Raw genomic sequence first — 20,925 nt, forward strand, 5'->3', positions numbered from 1 at the left:
CTCCTACCTTTGAAAACCTGTATTCCCTACAGGTGACCCAGTACACAGCCCACTGAAAAATGTAGTCTTGTCTCAAAACTATTTTTCCTCACAGAAAGAAACCCCTGAAATTCCAAAAATAATTTTTCACCATCTCTTTTTATTTCTCAGTGAGGAAAAGGGCTAGCATCCCAATAAACCTATTATGCAATCTCTCAGAGGGGTGTCTAAGAAGACACAAAGAACACAGTATCCATTTTGGAATCTCATCTCTCAAGGGCTAATCTCAACCTACCTCATTCTTATACCCCATCTTCTATTTCTCTCTCTCTCCTACACATGGGTCACAGACTTTTTTGGTAAAGGAGCAGAGAGTAAATATCTTCAGGTTTATGGGCACTATCACACTACACTCAGCTCACCATTGTAGCATGAGAGTTCGTGTGTGTGCTAAATTGCTTCAGTCATGCCGACTCTGCGACCCTATGGAATGCAGCCCGTGAGACTCCTTTGTCCATTGGATTCTCCAGGCTAGAGTACTGGAGTCGGTTGCCATGCCCTTCTCCAGGGGATCTTCCCAACCCAGGGACTGATCATGCATCTCCTATGTCTCCTGCATTGGCAGGCAGGTTCTTTACCACTAGTACCACCTGGGAAGCCCTGTAGTCATAGGCAATATTCAAAACAAATGAGTGTGGCTGTGAACCAATAAAACTTTCTTTCTGGATACTGAAATGTGAATTGTGTATACTTTCCATGTGTCACAAAATATTCTTTTAACTCTTTTTCAACCATTTTAAAATGCAGAAACCAGTTTACTGGCCATATAGGCTATGGGTAGGACTTGGTCCATGAGCCATAAGCCTACAGATTTAGGAATGACTTATTCTAAAGCCCCTTTATGGGATTCTACTTCTTTGCTTGGCCTGATTGTTTAGAAGGGGGAGAAGGGCAGGAGCCTAGAATCAGATTATCCCCTGAGGCAGCCAAATATTCCCAGTTTAGACATAAAGGGAACCCTTCCCATCAGCAAATCCTCTCTCATTCTCTTCTGTCTCAAGGAAGATCCTTTCTTGAAGTGAAGACCTGTCACCAGAGGAGACATTTAAACTGAGGCTTGAGAAATACATGGCAAAGGGAAGCAGGAAGTGAAGAAAGAGTGTTCCATGCAGAAAGCTATTTGGGAATCAGTAGGTAGAAGTACTCTCAGAACTAAATCCCTATGTCACCTCCTGCCATCTTTTTCTTTACCTCTGTTTCTACCTTGTTTTATTCACTCATATCGCCCAATCATGCTTGCATTGTTTATGAAAATTGTTTGTTATTGTTGTTGAATGTTTTTAATTTCAAAATTAAAGTATTTACACTTTTTCTAAAAATAAAGTTGCTTTTTCACTTGTATATGGTCTCTGATTCCTTTTTAACTGATGATATTTGCCCACTTCAAAGGAGCTTCCCTCTTTCTTTACATGAAAAACACTAAAATAAATAAACCATGGCTTGTTCATTTTTAAATATCTATGTATACATTATGGATCAATGAATAGGGATGGGAGTTAGTTGCATGGAACAACTTAAAAACAAAGCTAAGCTGAATATGAAAAAAATGAATGGTTAATTCTAACTATAATTGTCCAGCATACATATGCTTTTTAATTCTCTTACACTAACAAAGAAACATGTGCAACCAATTCTCTATTTATTTGCCACAATCCAAAGTCCTCCCACCTTCCATATTCATGGACCAGCTTCTTCCTATTACCCAGCTGAGGTCCAAGCCTGCCAACTGGGGGACCAAGCTGGGCTGGATTTGCAGCCAAGAACAGAAGGGGAGTAATTGTGAGATTTTCCTGGACTCAGTAGCTAACATTATCTGACTAAATGTGTCATCTTCTACATTGGTACCTAAATGCTTTCCAAAGCACTTTTCCCACAAATTAGTTTTATAATTTAAATACACACAAACATACAATAGAACTATGGTCAGAAGACCTGGGTTTTGATCATAGTGCAACCTCTTCTTAGATTAGAAGCCTTCTAGAGCCATCAGTCCATAGAGAAGAACAATACATACCTTTACAAGTATGTCAGTTTGTTACCCTGCTGCAACAAAGTACCACAGACTGGGTGGCTTAAACAAGAGAAGTTTATTTCCTCACAATTCTGGAGACTAGGGTCTGAGATCAAGTTGAAGGCAGTGTTGGCTTCCTTTGAGTCCTTCTTTGGCTTATAATAGCAGTCTTCTTCCTATGCTTCACATAGTCCTCTATGTGCATATGTCCTAATCTCTTCTCGTAAAGACAAAAGTCATATTTGGTTATGGCCATTCTAATAATCTCACTTCAACTTACTACTTCTTTAAAGACCCCCATCTCCAAATACAGCCACATTCTGAGGTACTGGGCCTTAGGACCTCAATATATGAATTTGGAGAGGATACAATACAGTCAGTAAGAGGGTTGATGAATGTTTTGAGGATCAGATTGAATGAGATCAAAAAAGTGAAGATATTTGGCTCTTAGTAGATATTTGATAAATGCCAGTTAAATCTAAACAAGTAATTTTTAAAGTATCCATTTTATATCATTATTTACTACAATTTTATAGTATCTATATCTAATGTAATATTGTCCAGAAACATCTGATGTTGAAGATAGATTTTTAAATAAGAAATCTATACTTCTTATAGGGATGCACAACTGCAATCCTATAATAAAGTAATTCAAACTCATGAGTTAATTCCTTTGCTGCCTTTGAGATTCAGCAGTAACCATGGAGAAATTACTTCCCTTCAGTATCCATGTGATCATACTGCTCATGAAAATCATAAAAATTTTCTCTTTGGGGGAGTTCTGAGTATTTTAAAGAAAGTGAAAGTGAAGTCGCTCAGCCATGTCCGACTCTTTGCAACTCCTCCCTCCATGGGATTATCCAGGCAAGAGTAATGGAGTGGGTTGCCGTTTCCTTCTCCAGGGGATCTTCCCGACCCAGGGATCGAACCCTGGTCTCCCACATTCCAGACAGACACTTTAACCTCTGAGCTAATTGGACTTAATTTTCTTCAAGGCCCTGTATCTAAAGAGTGAAAATTTTAAGTTTGATAGTTTGACTCAAATCCAAGATGTGTGTAAATGTGTATATATGTGGTTCCTATGCATGTAGAAAAACTGTAAAAATAGAAAAATCCTGCGTAATACTAATAAATACTTTAATAATCAATAAATACCACATCAATAAATGCATTATTACTGTAATTCATACATAAAAAATAGATGAAACTCTCAATACTTTTCAAGGGACTAGTCTAGGCAGGGGCTTCCCGGTGACTCAGCAGTAAAGAATCCGCCTGCAATGCAGGAGATCAGGTAGGAAATGGCAACCCACTCCAGCATGCTTGCTTGGGAAATCCCATGGACAGAGGAACCTGGCAGGCTACAGTCCAAAGGGTCACAAAGAGTTGAACATGACTTGGGGACTAAACAACAACAGTCTAGGCAGGAAAGAGAAAAGATAAGGACCTCTCCAATATTTTCATCACTGAATTACTTTTCTTAAAAACTATCAGCTGCAGTTTTATGATGATTTTTAGTAGCTATGAAGTGTTCATTTAATAAACAAATATCACATATACTAATAGAAAAATACAGATATCACTTGACTCAAGTAAGTTTGCTCTATGATTCTTAGTGAAGGAGAACAAAGAAATCAATTACAGAACCTGCAACCTGAAACAAGCATTTCACTTGTATGTTTCCTCATGTTGGAATATGTTGTTTCAGGTGAAGGAAACTATGTGTAAAGTAGATGGCTGGAGCCCAACTTGATAAGAAAAACATTGTAAACACCTAGAGTCTAGAAAAAAACAGAAAAAATGAAATTACTTTCTAGTGTCTATAATTATAGAGGCAGCATGGAGAAAATTCCAGAGTCCAGGGAATTTGGGAAGGATAGGAAATACTGAGCAATTCAAACTGCTAGAGTAGGTAGGGACTCAGTGAACTACTACTCTTAAAGTGAGATAAAGGTCAGCACATTAAAAACACCCCCCATATAAAACTTTTAAAACTCATTCTTTTGTATACTCTTCTCTAGATATACATCACTTATACTTGTAAGAATGTGACAAGATTAAAAAACAGAAAATCCGCTCCCATTCCCTTTCCATTTGGTCTTCAGCTTCAGCAGTCCATGCCCCATCAGGGGAAAAAAAAAAACCAAGTATTTCATTTGTTGGGCTTCCCGGGTGGCACAGTGGTAAAGAACCCACTTGGCAATGCGGGAGATGCAAGAGATCTAGGTTCAATCCCTAGGTATGGAAGATCCCCTGAAGTAGGAAATGCAAACCATTCCAGTATTCTTGCCTGGAAACTTTCATGGACAGAGGAGCCTGGTGGGCTACAGTCCATAGGGTCGCAGAGTCAGAAATGACTAAGCAACTAAGCACACACATTTCATTTGTCAAAGGAGGTACCTGGTAAATAACCTTTTCTTCCCTGCTTTTGGCTTCCAAAATCCTGGGCCCTTAAGAGAAGGATGAGGCATTTCAATTCTGGAATTGAGGCTAACAGGGTTCCTCACCTCACTTCCTATCCTAGGATAGAAAATTGAGATGATTCACACTCCTGGCTTAACTATTGGCACTGAGAACTGAGGTCACCTGTGTCAAATGACAAATTTACTCCAGGCAATTATTTTCTAGGAAGACAATTCTATGAAATAGTAAATAATTTCACCATTTCCTTCAGGAACTTCTTAAAATGAGGTGTAATATTTTATCTTCTCATTTTCCCATATTCTTCCTTCCCAAATTCTTCCAATTTTTTAAGCTTGCTTTATATTTTGAACTAAGAGGCAAATGATTATTTTCAAGATAATTATAAAATAAATGGCATTTTGAAGGTAAGATTTAACTTCAAGTTATTTATGTTATATTTAGCTAAAAGGAAAATTTTCTCTCCCCATCCCGCAATATTTTTTTTATATACAGCCCTGGAATTTTTTATTTTAAATGTTAAGTGACTGTTATACATCTACTTAAATTACTTTTAATACAATTCACAAGCTATTATTCCTGAAAACCATTTCTGAAATGCATTGAAAGTTGGCAATGTGTTCATTTCTTTGTTAACAGAAATGCCATTATTTTGGACTGCTCCTAAAGTCATATAATTAGAAATTTTGGTCCAGAACAAGAAGTAAATAAAAAATGTATTCATCTAATAGTAGATGATAATAGAGGTGGCAAAGATGATGAAAAGTAATACACAACTAAATATAGACATTCATTTTACATTTTTATTCCATGTGTAAATTATTCTATTAATTTTAGCAAATAATACACTATATTTTTCAGTGACTTAACCAACACTTCTCTTAAAAATGTCTTTATAACTTTAATGTATAGACATTATGATCTCAAAATGAGCTGTACAAAATGTATTTTTATTATTTACACGTTCCTGAATGTGTTACAGACATATCAGATTAAGAGACAACTAAACTTCAAATAAATGAATTTTACTGTAAAGTTTACTATTAAATTCATAATCTCACAATTCATAGTCTGTTACTCAAATCATGGTAAGTATCAAATTACTTATAGTATGATTAAGATTTTAAAATATTAAAACTAGACTGCACAAAGATAATTGTTTTGTAGAAAATGGATTGGTAGGCTAGGCATTTTAAATTGATCTTATCAGCAACAAATTTTTTGCTGAATAACAATTATCTTTTTTTGTTAAAAAACTCTCTTGAGGCTTAATGTATATACTTTTAAGATCATTTTGAAGCATATTTATATAATATAAAATTTACCCATTTTAAGTGTAAAGTAGTATGGTTTTAGTAAGTATATAGAGCTGTGCAACTACTACAGGAGTAAGCTTTGGAACACTTTACTCACCCTCCCAAAATCCCTCATTCCCCTTTGTGATCAAGTTGTACCTCACCCCCCAGCCTCAAGACAAGCACTGGTCTGCCTTCTGCTGTTGTATTTTGCTTTTTCCAGGACTTCACATTCATATTTCCTATGTCTTTTGTGTCATTTGTTTTTTTCACTTGTCATTACATTTTTAAGATATTTCTACATTGTTTTGTGTGTCAATAGTTTATTTTGCTTTATTTGCAGTTGTATTCTGTTGAATGCATATGCCACATTTTGTTTACACATGGACCAGCTGATAGGTATTTGAGTGTTCCTATTGTTTGGTTACTATGAATAACGCTGCTATGAACATTTGTGTACAAATCTTTGTGTGGACATATATTTTCATTTACTAAGGTAAACCCGTAGGAGTAGAACCACTGGGTCATGTAGTAGGTGCATGTTTCAATTGTTAAGACACTGACAAAACTGTTTCCAGTAGCTGCACCACTTTACACTTTCACTAGCAGTGTATGGGAGTTTTGGTTGTACCATATCTTCACCAACACTTGACATTTCAGTCTTTTTGAGAAATTCTAATATGAGTATAGTAGTATCTTACTGTGGTTTAAATTTGCATGTCCTTAATGGCCAATCATGGAGAAGGCGATGGCACCCCACTCCAGTACTCTTGCCTGGAAAATCCCATGGATGGAGGAGCCTGGTAGGCTGCAGTCCATGGGGTCGCAAAGAGTCGGACACGACTGAGCAACTTCCCCTTCACTTTTCACTTTCATGCATTGGAGAAGGAAATGGCAACCCACTCCAGTGTTCTTGCCTGGAGAATCCCAGGGACGGGGGAGCCTGGTGGGCTTCTGTCTATGGGGTCGCACAGAGTCGGACACGACTGAAGCAACTTAGCAGCAGCAGCAGCAGCAATGACCAATCAAGTTGGACATCTTTCTGTGAAGTACCTGTACAGATCTTTCCCATTTCTTAAAATTGAGTTGTTTTTATCATTGAGTTGTAAAAGTCCTAAATTAGATCTGGGCACAAGTCCCTTGTCAGATATATGCTTTACAAATATTTTTTCCCCAGGCTGTAGCTTGCCTTTTCATTTTCTTAATGATATCAACAAGCAAAAAATTTTAATTTTTTTACGACTATTTATCAGTTTTTAAATTTATGGTTCATGCTTTTTGTGTGTTGTCTCAAGGTCACAAAGTTTGTCTCCTATACTTTGTTCTACACGATGTATGTGGTTTTGCTCTTACATTTAGGTCAGTGATCTATTTTGAATTAATATTGGTATATGGAGTGAAGAGAGATAAAAGTTCATTTGTTTTCCATGTGGATATATAGTTATTCCAGAAACATTTCTTGAAAAGCCTATTCTCTTCCGATTGACATTCTTTGATACCTTTACTGAAAATCAACTGACCACATAAGTGTAGATCCATATCTGGATGCTCAATTCTGTTCCATTGATCTATATGTCTATCCTTAATCCTGCAAAACAGGATAATGTTTAGAGAAAACTAATCATGTTCAATACCTTTCATTGAAACATACAATTTCTCTAAATTTAAATATAATAATAGGCAAACAGGATGATTAATCTTTCTTTACAATGTATTCTTTACTACTGTCCAAAACAAAAGTGATAATTAGATCGTTTTGGATATTTTTACTGGATGTGGAAAAAATAAAAGGAAAAACCTATTGTCTGTGGTAGTAAAACTCTTATTAACTACTTTGAAGGGTAAATTCATTAAGAAGAATAATTTCCAAATTTAAGAGGGTTAAATAAATATGATTATGAGAAAACTAAAGCATAATAAGAATACACATAGATCTATTAAACTGGTTAAAGTCTTTAACCACAGATGAATTACAACCATGGGTATAAAACATAACATTAGGTGATGTAATAACAGAATCATTGTAATTTTGAGAAATGGAGACCACAAGACATGACAGAAGACTGAAGATGCACAGATGTTTTCATTCTCAAAACATAAAAAAATAGATTCTAGAAACTGAAGGCTAATAAGCATAATACTTAAAGCTGGTAAAATTATAGAAGAGATAAAGCATATATTTTATCAACAATTTTTTCAAATGATCACTGGGAGATAAAATAATTTTTCACCAAACTAAATCCCTTAAATTACACACCTGAAAATGACTAACGCAGATCCTGAATTACTGTGATTAGTAAATATCTTTTTTTTTTTTTTAAGTAAAGCAAACTTTTTCATGGGAAAGGAGGGTTTACTGTTTTCTGATCATCACAGGAAAATACGTTTATCCAGCTCTAAGATTTCGGGAAGATGCCTTCACATGCATCTTGCTATATATCTTTTAAGTATATATCTTACAGATGTTGGAACTAAAGACTATGAGTTTTGTAAAATATAGATTGTACGACCAGTAAATAATGCAATGGACTCTCAACTTGAGTCAAGTTCTGACTTTGATGTATATACTCTTCTCATATGTTACAATTTCTTTGGTTAATCCAAAGACAAAAAATTGACTATCACCATCTTAAAAATAAATAAAGTAAAGCAACCTCAAACCTTTCTCTGAGAAATCATACAATGGAAAGAAAGAAAATAAATGAGGTAAACAAACAATGGTACACAAACAAAATTGTTTTTAAATATTGTGTACAATTCTAGATTTAAAAAACAGAAAAACTTGGGACTTCCCTGGTGGTCCAGTGGCTAACACTCTGCACTCCCAATGCAGGGGGCTGGGTTTCAAGCCCTGATCAGGGAACTAGATTCCACATGCCTCAACTAAGAGACTTCACAAGCCTCAACTAAGACACAGTTCAGCCAAATAAATAAACATATAAAAATAAATATTAAAAAAGTAGAAAAGCTTGCTGAATGGTACTGTTCTCAAATTATCAAAATTGACGCCTCCTTCTCTGTGCATGGTAAGCCTAGAGACATCAAGTATACATGTACACGCTCAGTTGCTCAGTCATGTCTGACTCTTCGTGACTCCGTGGACTGTAGCTCACCAAACTCTTCAGTTCATGGAATTTTCCAGGCAAGAATACTGGAGCAGGTTGCCATTTCCTCCTCCATGGGATCTTGTCAGCCCAGGGACTGAACTCATATCTCCTGCACCTCCGCCACTGGCAGGCGAATTCTTTACCACTGAGCCACCTGGGAAAGGGACACCAACTATAAACTAAGAAATACCCAGAAGTTGAATATATGGATTTTGAAGTTCAGGGAAGAGTTAAGGCTAGTGATATGAACCTGGACCAGTCAGTCATTTGTGATATTTAAATCCATGAGACTGAAGAGATCACTAGGAAGTGAGTATAGACAGAGAAGACCAACAAGTGGGTCTTGGGACATTTGGGAACATAAGGAAGATTCATTAAGCAAGGGAAGTGAAGAGAAAAACACAGAAGGACTGGATCCTGAAAACTAAATGAAGTGTTTCAAAAGATGGAAGTGGTCCACTGTGTTAAATGCTTCTGAGAGAGCAGATTAGATAAGACCGAGACTTGAAGCAAAGTGGAGATGGGACAAGAACAGTGTCAGAGGAAAGAGAGGGACAGAGCCTAACTAGAGTTGGTTCAAGATATGAGAAGTCCTCAAAATGAGAAGGGACAAAACAGAGACAGACAGTACTTTAAAGAGTTTTTCTATAGAGAGGAGCAGGAAAAAAAAAAAATCAGAAGTTGAAGGGCAATATATGGTCAATGGGCAAATTTTTTGTTTTTTAGGTTGAGAAATTTTATAACACGTTTCTAAGTTGTTAAAAAAAATTATCCTATAGAAAAAGAAAAATTGATGATGTAAAAGAGAGGGGAAAACATTTTAGCAGAAAAAGCCTGGAGTGGTTTAGAAATAATAGTATTTGGTGCACAAGTGGAGGATTTGGCCTGAGTTGGCAGTCCATCCATTTCACTCAAGCAAGGCCGTGTATTCAGGTTACAGATGTTGTTTGACCAATAGATTTAAGGAGGGTTTCAGGAAGCAGACACTGAGAAAAGTGAGGAACCTAAAATGATTACTGGGGAGTGACTTCTAAGAAAGGAAAAGACATGGGTCAGGGGCAGCCTTCAGACCACTATGTAAATAAAATAAAATAACTACTAAGCTATCATTTTTTATAAAGACATATTCTCAGACATAAAAATACTTTGAAAAAATATACTACACATACAACTGTCCAGAAATTTTTCTTGAAAATATGACAAATGATTGAGAGAATAATCAAAACAACTCACAGAGGGGAAATCGTGTTATGAAAGAGCTGGTAATCAAGTAAAACAAAATTAAGTCTAATTACTTGTTTTTAATAAATATCGCCGCAACTTATATTAAAAACCAAAGGCTTAGATAACATTTAAGCTGGGATCTGAAAACAATATTTAGACAGATGAAGAACTGGGAGAAAAGCATTATAGACAGAAGGAACAACATGGGAGCATTTCCTTAAGCCTGGAATGGAGATAAGCACAAATTAGATGTGACAGGAATCAGATCATGCTGGGTCTTGCAAGTCATGTTAAGGATTTGGAGATTTAACTATACTGAAAATTGGTCATATATTTTAAGTAGAGGACTGACATATCTGCACTCTATTTTAAGCAGATCATTCTGGTTGCTCTTTAAAAAGGCAGGTGGGAGGCTGGGCAAGGATAGCTGAGTGGCTAGTGAAGGTAAGAAATCATGTTGCTTGGACCGGGAAGGAATGTAAAGAAGTAAGAAGTGGTAAGCAATTGATAAATCGGAACTCTGTATAGAGAGGCTCAACAGGACAAGCTAATGGACTGCATGTATGCGAGGAAAAGCTGAGGGAGACTGTAGAAACAAAGATCCAGAATTTTGACTGGGAGGGTGGTAGTGCTATTTACTAAAATGAGAAACAAAGATTATCATGGTGGATATTAGCATGGGGAAGGGAAACAGGGACCAAAAGCTCTACTTTGAACATTTTAAGTGTGAGATGCTTTGGAAACATCCAAATGAAGATGTTAAGAAGTTCAGGATAGTGGACTGAGTAGAAGATACATTTTTGGAAGTCTTGGTGTATAGAAGATACTTACAACTACAGTAAATGAATATTACCTACAAAATGAAAAATGAAATCCTAGCATACAAAGGTTAGATAGAAAAGAAGAAAATAAAGGATATGTAAAAGAAACAATGACTTAAGAGGAAATCCAAGGGAGTGTTATAATCATGAGTCAAGAGCAAGAAGGGAGTATTCAGTTGTGCAAAAACTACAAAGAGTCTCATAAATACGAAGACATGCACATTTTTGTCAGATGTCGCAACACAGAGGCTAATGATAACAAAAACAGTTTCAGTTGACTTGCATTGGCAGGGGTGAAACCTCAGGTTGCAGTGGAATTGAGAAAAAAGAGACTGTGAGGAAGTGGAGACAGCTTGTTTCACTTCTGAGAAATGTGGCCATGAAGAAGACTGGAACAACACCTTGGAGAAAGACCAGAGAGAGACAAAAGCTCCAGAGAAGTTTGTTGGTTTTTGATTTTCACTTTAAGGATGGGAGATACAAGTATATGTTTGAATACTGATACCTAATCTGATAGGAAGTAGTTGAAGGTATGAGGAAGATGGGGTTTAACTGAAGGAGTGAATGTCTTCAGAAGGCTTTAAACCCACCAAAAGATTGAGAGAATGTAATCTTGTTTTCACCAGTCAATACAGTTTTTGAGTGCTATATGCCAAAACTAGTATATGAGTCACTACTAGGCACCAGTGCTGTAAAAATGAAGAAGATAGCCAATAAGCCTGCCCTCAAAGACTGTAATTTTTAATGTGGAAGAAAGAACACATGTAAACAAGTCAATATTTTGAATATTAGTAATTGCTATAAAGCAGTCAAGAGAGTCCATGTGCTAAAGCCAGACCATGCTCTGCATGCCTCCGTGTGTTTGCCAAAAACCAAAATCAAAGAGGAGCTTCCAAATCTTATGTGACCCAGGCAAAACTCCACTTCTCTTTCCTTTAAAACTCACAGCCTCACAAGCCATTCATCACAAGCCACGGTCTCCATACACATCCCTCACTATCCAGCCATTAATCCCTATACTGATTTGTACATCACATTTCCTGATTCAATCTTCCATCCCTCTCCAGCACACAAAACCTTTCCACTGTGAGTCCTTCTGGAACACAAGTCATCAACCAAATCATATTTCCTTAATGTCTTCTTTAAAATATTCCTTCTACTAAGTTTATCTCACTGAACCCTGTCTCTTCGCTACAGCCCCTGCTTCAAGCAGTGGCAGTTTTTCCTCCCTGTCTTCATATCACAGATCCTGGCAGTGCGGTAGGTGTTTAGTGCTTTATTAATGCTTCCAGAACATTTTCCTTCCCTCTTCCCTCATCTTTGAATCTTGTACCGTCAGACTACTGCACCCATTACCACTCTTGAAGTTACCTTCCAACCCCACAGTTTACTCCTCCCTTGATCCTTGAACACTTTAGCTCCTGGACCACTTCATTCTAAGATTCCTCCTATTCTTACTCTTAGGGATTTTGAGATTCTCACTATAATCCATCCAATACCTTGGCCTCTCAGTTCTTTAGTCTCCTCTCCTCCAACAACATTGCCTTTTACTCTATTACTCACCCTAAAATCATTCTAGATTTTTCATTACCATTAATTAATCTCTACATAATCTCAATTTCCCTGGTGGCTCAGACAGTAAAGCGTCTGCCTGCAATGCGGGAGACCTGGGTTCGATCCCTGGGTCGGGAAGATCCCCTGGAGAAGAAAATGGCCACCCACTCCAGTACTCATACCTGGAAAATTCCATGGACAAAGGAGCCTTGTAGGCTACAGTCCATGGGGTTGCAAAGAGTTGGACACGACTGAATGACTTCACTTCAATCTCAATTTCAAACATCCCATCTTTTAATCTCTACCTTATTTCTAGAATCTCAATTCCAGACACCCTTCAATACCATTGGGATCTACAATCCATTGATCCTACCACTATCTCATTGTCTCTTATCCTTTCACTCATCTCCTTATTTCTTTCTCTCTCCCCTTGGTATTATGGGTTGAACTGTGACCTCTCTAAAAATATGCTGAAGTCCTAGTACGTGTACCTAGTAGTCCCCAGCAGCTGTGAATGTGACCTTATTTTAATACAGGGGCTTTGAAGATGTAATCAAGTTGAGGTCATTAGGATAGTCCTTAATCCAATATGACTAGTGTCCTTAATAGAAAGAGGAAAATTTGAACACCAACACTCAGAGGGAAGACAACCATGTTAAGACAGAGGTAGAGATCTGAATTATGCAGGCACAAGCCAAGGAACATGTGGAGCTATCAGAAGCTGGAAGAGGAACAAGGCCCTGCCAACACCTTGATTGCACATTTCTAACCTCCAGAACTCTGAGACAATATATTTCTGTTATTTTAAAGTACTAAGTTTATGGTACTTTGTTACAGAAGTCCTACTAAACTAATACACCAGGTTAAACTATATATGGACAGATAATGACATTATGATAGAAGGTATTAAATGGCCAAATGATAAAATCATTCCCATGCATACATTCTGAATTAATTCCCTTGTCTTTCTCTTACTTTATTGTACTTAGCTAAACAATAAACACTGATTAAATTCCATTTTCATCTTTCTTCATGACTACACTTGCACAGTAAAGCCTGGTTTAAGAAAAATACACAACCATATTGATTGATCTTACTTAAAATACATGGTTATTAAATGCAATTGGACTCGAATGGTACTTGGCAATTATACTGCATTTCTCTACTCCACTCATTCCTCCTTTCTCCTATGAAACCATTTCATGTCTCTCTTAAAATCTCCAAAAACTCCTCCCTAATCCTTACTCATAGTAAATGTCCTATTTCGATAACCTTTCTAAAAACATTTCCACAAGCTCCCAGGACATCATCTTATCCTCATGTCCTCATGTTTTCTACATGTCCATCATCTTATCTACAGGTCCTCACATTTTTTGCCTTCCATCTGGGTTCTTAGCCCTTCCCTTTACACAATACATTATCCCCTCTTCTCTACTCAAAGAAATTGCTCTAAAAATGTCCTTTCCTTCCTCTACCATAAAACTTTCCTTCCCTACCAGATCATTTCTACTAGCTATTATTTCTCCCTTCTTAAAAAAAAAAAAAAAAAAAAAAAACAAATCAACACTTTTTCTTCCACTTCACTTCCAGCCATAGCCCTCTCTTTTCTCCATAAAATAACATCTACTTCAGTTTACCATGACAGTTGCAGTTTACATTTTATTATTAAATACTGGTTTAATTATTAATAGTGCCCTTTTCAAATGCATTCCAGTTTGGATTGTAAATTACATAGCTAGCTTACCTCTTGGTGTAAAACTCCCTAAAACTGTTGTCTGTCTTCATTCTCTCCAATGTTTCACCTTTTATTTTCTCTTGTGCCCCACGACAAACAGATCTTGCCCCCACAATCTTTTTGACCTCTGAGCAGCATTTAACAGTCAACCATTCCCTCCTTCTTAAACAACATCTTCATTAGGCTAAATTTTAGGGCACCACTGTCTGATTTTCTTTCCATCACCACTTCATGGTCTCCTGTCCTGGTTTTTCCTCACCTTTCTGGCCTCTGAACACTGGACTGGCAAAGAGCTCATTCTTTAAACTACTTCTTTTTATCTATATTCATTCTCTCCTTACTATTCTCCCAAGCTATTTAGGGATGGAACTAAAATCCATCATACCTCCCCAACAACACACACTCAGAGTAAAGAGATGCTAAAATAATAATAGATGGTTCTCAATTTTGTCTAAGGAAGAGAATTATCTTCAAGGATTTTGCTTTGCTGAAGATGGGTGTGTACATCATAGCTGAGTGTTTCAGATGCAAAGGCTGAACATTCTAGGAATTTAAGTAAGTTGCTCAAGTTAGAAACCATGGATCAACCCTAGACTCTTAGCTTTTATATACCATGTCCAATCCAACAGCAAATTCCCTACAGCTGCACCTCCAAAATGCATCTAGGCTCCAACCACTTCTCACCACTTCTGTTCCTTTAACACCTTTGATCCTACATTTTTCAGTTGCTAATGTCATACAAAATTAACATCATTATACACTGTGTCCAAAAACAAAAACTAATAATTTTTAACGCATTGTCCTCAAATTATACAGAAAATAAAATCTGGAGTTACAAACCAAAGTTACAATAATACTAGCTATTGGACTAATAATTTTTTTTAACGTATTAGTCTCTTAAATTTTGTATAAAACAAAGAGTGGAGTCACACACCATTATTACAATAATACTAGATTTTATAACTGTCTATATATTTACTTTTACTGAAACTTTTATTCCTTCATATGACTTCGAGTTACTGTCTAATATCCTTTCATTTCAAACTTTGTATGCCTTATTTTTAATGATGACAGTCACTACTGGTAAGAGTGCTCCTGAGGATACAAACTGTTCAAGCCATTTGGAAAGTAGTTTCTATCTTGGAAAATTCATGGTCTTTGATGCAGTTATTCTACTTTTGGAAATCTATCCTAAGAAAATAATCCCAAAATATAGGCAATCTTTTGGAACAAAAATGTTTGTTAGAGTTACTTACATTAGTGAAACACTGGGGAAGACCCAAATGATTAGTAACAGAGCAATTGTTACATAAATTTAGTATATATACTCAATAAGTCTTATATAATAATTAAATTATATCTATAATGCATTCAAAGTGACATGGGGAAATGGTTCATAGTATGTTAAGAAGAAAAACTATTCCATGATTACACAAATGTAAATGCCAGGCAATTTGTGTAATTACAAAATAGAATAATGAGATGTAACACTGATGAAAATATACTTAGTATACTCATATCATTAAGATACTTTAGAAGTGGACAATACAAGCAATTATGCTAAAAAAAAATACAATGAGGTTGTGATAGGTAGAATAATGCCCCCCCCCCAACAATTCACCTCCCTAGAACTTTCTGTTGTTTTATGTGCAAAAGGAACTTTGCAAATGTAATTTAGACTTTCAAACATGGAGAATATTCTGGATTATCCAACTAGCTCAGATCTAATCATAGGAGTCCTTAAAAGCTGTGAATGTTCTCTGGGTAGAAACAGAAGAGATGAGACAGAATGGGAAGGTCAGAGAGATGTGAGGTGTGAAAAGGACTCAACCTACTGTTGCTCACTTTGAAGATGGCAGAAGGAAGTCTCAAGCTCAAGGATATGGGTGGACTTTGGATGCCAAGAACAATTCCCAGCTGGGAATGACAACCAGCAAAGAAATGGAACCTCAGTTCTCCAAACCGCAAGGAACTGATGTTGGCCAACTGAACGACTTCAAAGCAGATTCACCCCAGAGCCTCCAGAAAGGAATGCAACTGGATAACACCTTGCTTTTCAGATTCTTGTGACTCTCAGAAGTGTTCCCAACTGAACCATACTGTACCTACTGAACTGTGAAATAATAACCAATAGTTTCTTATGGCAACAGTAGGAAACATTCAGAGGAGGTCAGCTTAATAACAAACAACATCAGCACACTATAAAGAGGAAAGGAACACATACCTTCACTTTTGTTGTTTTTTTTGTTTTTGTTTTTGTTTTGCTGTGCTACACAGTATACAGGATCTTAAGTTCCCTGACCAGGGATCCAACCCGTGCCCCCTGCAGCAAAACGCACAGTCTTAACCACTGAACCACCAGAGAAGTCCCACCTTTCAAATATTTTTGATCATGGAGACAACATGCATACTATAAAAGGAAGCTTAATAGTATTCCTGGATGGACTGAGAGAGTATTGTGCTTAATAAAATATGATAAAATAAGTAAGACAAAGGAAAATACTTTGTTATTGCTAATATGTGGAATCTAAAAAATAAAACAAATGAACATATTTTATATAACAAACAGAAACAGACTCACAGATACAGAGAACAAACTAGTGGTTATCAGCTGGGAGAGGGAACGGGGCATGGAAAAGACAGGGGTATATTATAGGATACACTGTACAGCACAGCCATTCTTATTCTGTAGTAACTTTAAATGGAATAAAATCTATAAAAATATTTAATCATTATACTGTACACTTAAAATAGTATTAATAAGCTATCACCAAAAAAGGGTTAGAAAGAGAAAAAACAAGGTTGTCATGGGTGTCAAACCACTCTAATACAATGATTTGATAATGAAAAGATCAAACGGTCTGGTCATTCAAGGCAGTTTGGGAATTTGGATGCAATTAAGAAAGGTAACTAAGCAGTGGATTGTTAAAATACATATGTTGATCCAACATGTGAGCCTGGGTATTTGGAAGTAAATGTGCTGACTCTGATCAAGTCACATGGTTAACAAAATCATTTAATTATACTTGATTTTAGCCAAAAGGCCGAGAAGAGGTATTAAAATCATTTTATTATAGATCCACATTGTGTCACTCTTTTCTCAGGTCAGCACCTCTAGACGGAAGACTGACTGGGAAGACATGGAACTCATTTTCCTGGTGCAGTGTGCAAGTTACTTGGGGCTAGAATAATACAGGTAGTCTAGGTTTAAGATAGGAACTGGCAGGCTATTGCCAACTGCCTATTTTTGTAAAGTTTTACTGCAACATCGCCATATCCATTCCTTTTCATATTGTCTGCAGCTGTTTTCACTCTGCGATGGCAGAACTGAGTAGCTGTAACAGATACCACATTGTCCACAAGATACCATTTGGCCCTTAACAGAAAAAAAAAAAAAAACAAACCTACCTGCTGACTCCTGGACTAATGAATACAGGGCTTAAATGAAATGAAGTAAATGGAAAAATGTACACTGAGGTTTAAAAAAATAAATTACAAATATAAAGGACAGGAGAGACCTGACTCAGCAATAACACACATGAACGAAAAAGTCCTAATGGTTACAAACCAGCACATATTTTGTATGGACAGGAAAAAGTCCTTAAAAACCAAGTAGACATACTCTTGTGCTGTGCTAAGTCACTTCAGTCATGTCCAACTCTTTGTGACCCTATCGACTATAGCCTGCCAGGCTCCTCTGTCCATGGGATTCTCCAGGCAAGAATACTGGAGTGGGTTGCCGTGCCCTCCTCCAGGGAATCTTCCCAACCCAGCGACTGAACCCATGTCTTCTGTGTCTCCTGCACTGCAGGTGGATTCTTTACCCACTGAGCCACCTGGGAAGCCCCAAATGTACCTTCAGATTACCCTAAAAGAAACAGTATTTGGACCAGTAGTTGCAGTTCTTCTGGCATTAACCATGCTCCAATACCTACTCTTCTCTCCAACCTGTTCTCTGCCTAGAACCTTATCATTATGGTAATGAACACATCTTTCAGACTTTAGCTTAGATATCATCTCCTCTGCAAAGCCTTTGATTCCCCAACAGTAGGTTACATGTCCTTACCTATCATGGCATTTAACTCATCATATTAAAATTGAAATTTACTTGTCTAGCTCCCTGTGCAGGAGATTTAATCCATGTGGGCAAGGACAGGGAGCTGGTATCCTAATACCAGACTCAATACCTGCCATGTAATAGTTTTAAACATGTTTTGGGTTAATAAATCCCATTATAGTTCTCATCAGTCAGACCACATGGTATTAAGTATTCAGTCGAGCAAACTGCTGGTTCCCCACTCAAATCTATCACTTCCCTGCAGGCAGAGCCCCAGTTTTAACCAGTGGTGGTTTTGGCAAGAATGTGATATACTTCAGTAAGGGACATGAGGGCACATCTGATGAGGAATTTCTGAAAAGGAATTTTACTTTTAAAAATAAATAAAGTCACCAGTGTACATTTTTATATTATTTGTGCTTCAATTTCTAAAATGTTCACACAAATGGCCTCTGGGCATATTAAAGAACTGCACAAAAAGTGGATCAAAACAAAATCAAAGCAGAAGCTGACTCAGCAAAATATATTAACAAGACACTGAATTCTGAAGGCAAAAAGTGGGGTAGAGGACTTAATAAGCATGTAAGAATTGTGAAGTATTAACTGGACCCCCACTAAAATTATAGGAAAGGCTTACACATATGATTACAGTTACTCTTAAACATCTGTGCTAATGCAGCAAATATCTACCACTTTTAAAAGATATACTTGGCATTGGCATGTTTTTATACTGAGAATATGGCAATGCCTAAAGTTCTGTAAATTTACAGAAAAAGGAAACTAAGAAGTTGCTTAGCTTGCTCATTCTGTTTCCCTCTTCAGAACTCTTTTGCCTTCCCTTCATAGTTCTAATGCATCATACAGAAAACCTCTTGTTCAACAGCAAGGAATGGAGAAAGTGAAAATAAATCAGAGTGAAGAAAGCACCAAATGATTATCACAATGTTACATACACTATTAAGAATTATGAAGCAAACGTATTGAAGACAAAATGCTAAGATGCCACAATATTATTGCTATGCCAATAAAATTTCTCCAATAGCAGCAAGCTATTGGAAAAGTCCTGACTCACTTTTCCGTAGAAATTGGAATCTTAAGATCCCTACAGATATACTTTTGTGGGCAAATCATTTATGGAAGAACTGACCTTTGCACACTGAGTTGAAGACTGTCCGTTCCCATTTTGTTCCTCAGACTTCAGTTCATATGACACACCAAGTGAATTTCTTGTCATAGATTTCTCTCTTAGTGACGGGAATTCTGTTCAACATTATTTCCTTACACTGGATTTGCTCCCTATGGTTACTTTTAAAAACTTCTGCCCTGATTATACTATGTATATTTTAATTGGAGTTATTTTAAGTATTGTGAAAAGAAATTTGACTTTAATCAGATCCCTAATGCATTTATTTCACCTACATCCTTCAGGGGTAATTTTGATCTCTACTTATTCTTTAGTCATATGCCTTCTTATTTTTGCAATTCTTAAGTCTTGATAGCTCTGATTCAGTATCTTGAGTTTTTTGTTACATCAATAAAACAATTCTCCTAAATGGCTGAGAGAAGGTTAATCACTTCACTGTATAATCCTAACCTCCAAAATGCTCAAGTATATTCCTTCACCTAAACCATCAAATATGTCTTCACATAAAACTGAAGAATTAAAGTCAAGAATGAGAAATTTTACTTACCATTCAATAAAATGAAAATAAAATTTAATGTATAAGTTATTTAGTATCATCTTTTTATTTAAACGGTTTCAAAATCTTTTAAAACCTATTACTCCTCTTGCTGATTCAGTGATACTTTTTCTTCTAAGACCAAAAAACTATCATACAAATGGAAAAAAAGACATTTAGTTGATTTCATATTAATATTTCTTAACATTATTCTCCTAAAAGAGTTTCAAATGCTCAGACCTACCAAAACTACACAGGAGTGTTGGCAACACTTATGCCGAATTTTAATACTGTAACATTAACATGAATTTCCCTCCACTGTACAATGATCCATTGGATAATACCTAATGGTTTCTAAAACAACCACACATACATTTTTGCTTCATATTACCTTAATTTTTGTACTTCTCAAAAAGGCAGCAAATTTTTTTAAAATGTCAAGTATCATAATTTAATGAAATCGGTGTTTTGAAAACATTACTGCTTTAATATTTCTATATATCCTGTATGATTCCAACTTTTCATATTTTATCCTAAAAGGAAATTGAAATATAGCTCAAAAGTTACTCTCTTCAGCATCCCTGGGTACAAGGTCAAATGAGACTGTTCATACCTTAAGAAATAAGGCACAACTGATCCTAGGTAACAATTTCTAAAAACTGAAAACTATTTCGGCCACTACTCTTTTGGCCTTACTTCCATTCTGTTTAGCTAACAGGACTGGCAGATCTCAACAGCCACAACACCATATGCTACAATCAAAGCCAGATGACATTCTGGCACTGGCAGTTGTAATGAAGTGGTGCTAATTTTCAGTTCTGTGATGATTTGTGATAAATTAAGTAGAATTTCAGATTCTCAAAACTCAGAAGAGCGTAATAGAGCAAATTTCTCCATTCTCCATCTTTTTTCTTTCTCTATGGACACAAGGAGTCTGTCACTTTTAATAACTACCACCTCCTACGCTTATGCCTTATGTTTC

This window comes from Bos indicus, chromosome 5 (assembly GCF_029378745.1).
Source record: "Bos indicus isolate NIAB-ARS_2022 breed Sahiwal x Tharparkar chromosome 5, NIAB-ARS_B.indTharparkar_mat_pri_1.0, whole genome shotgun sequence".
Lineage (NCBI taxonomy): Eukaryota > Metazoa > Chordata > Mammalia > Artiodactyla > Bovidae > Bos > Bos indicus.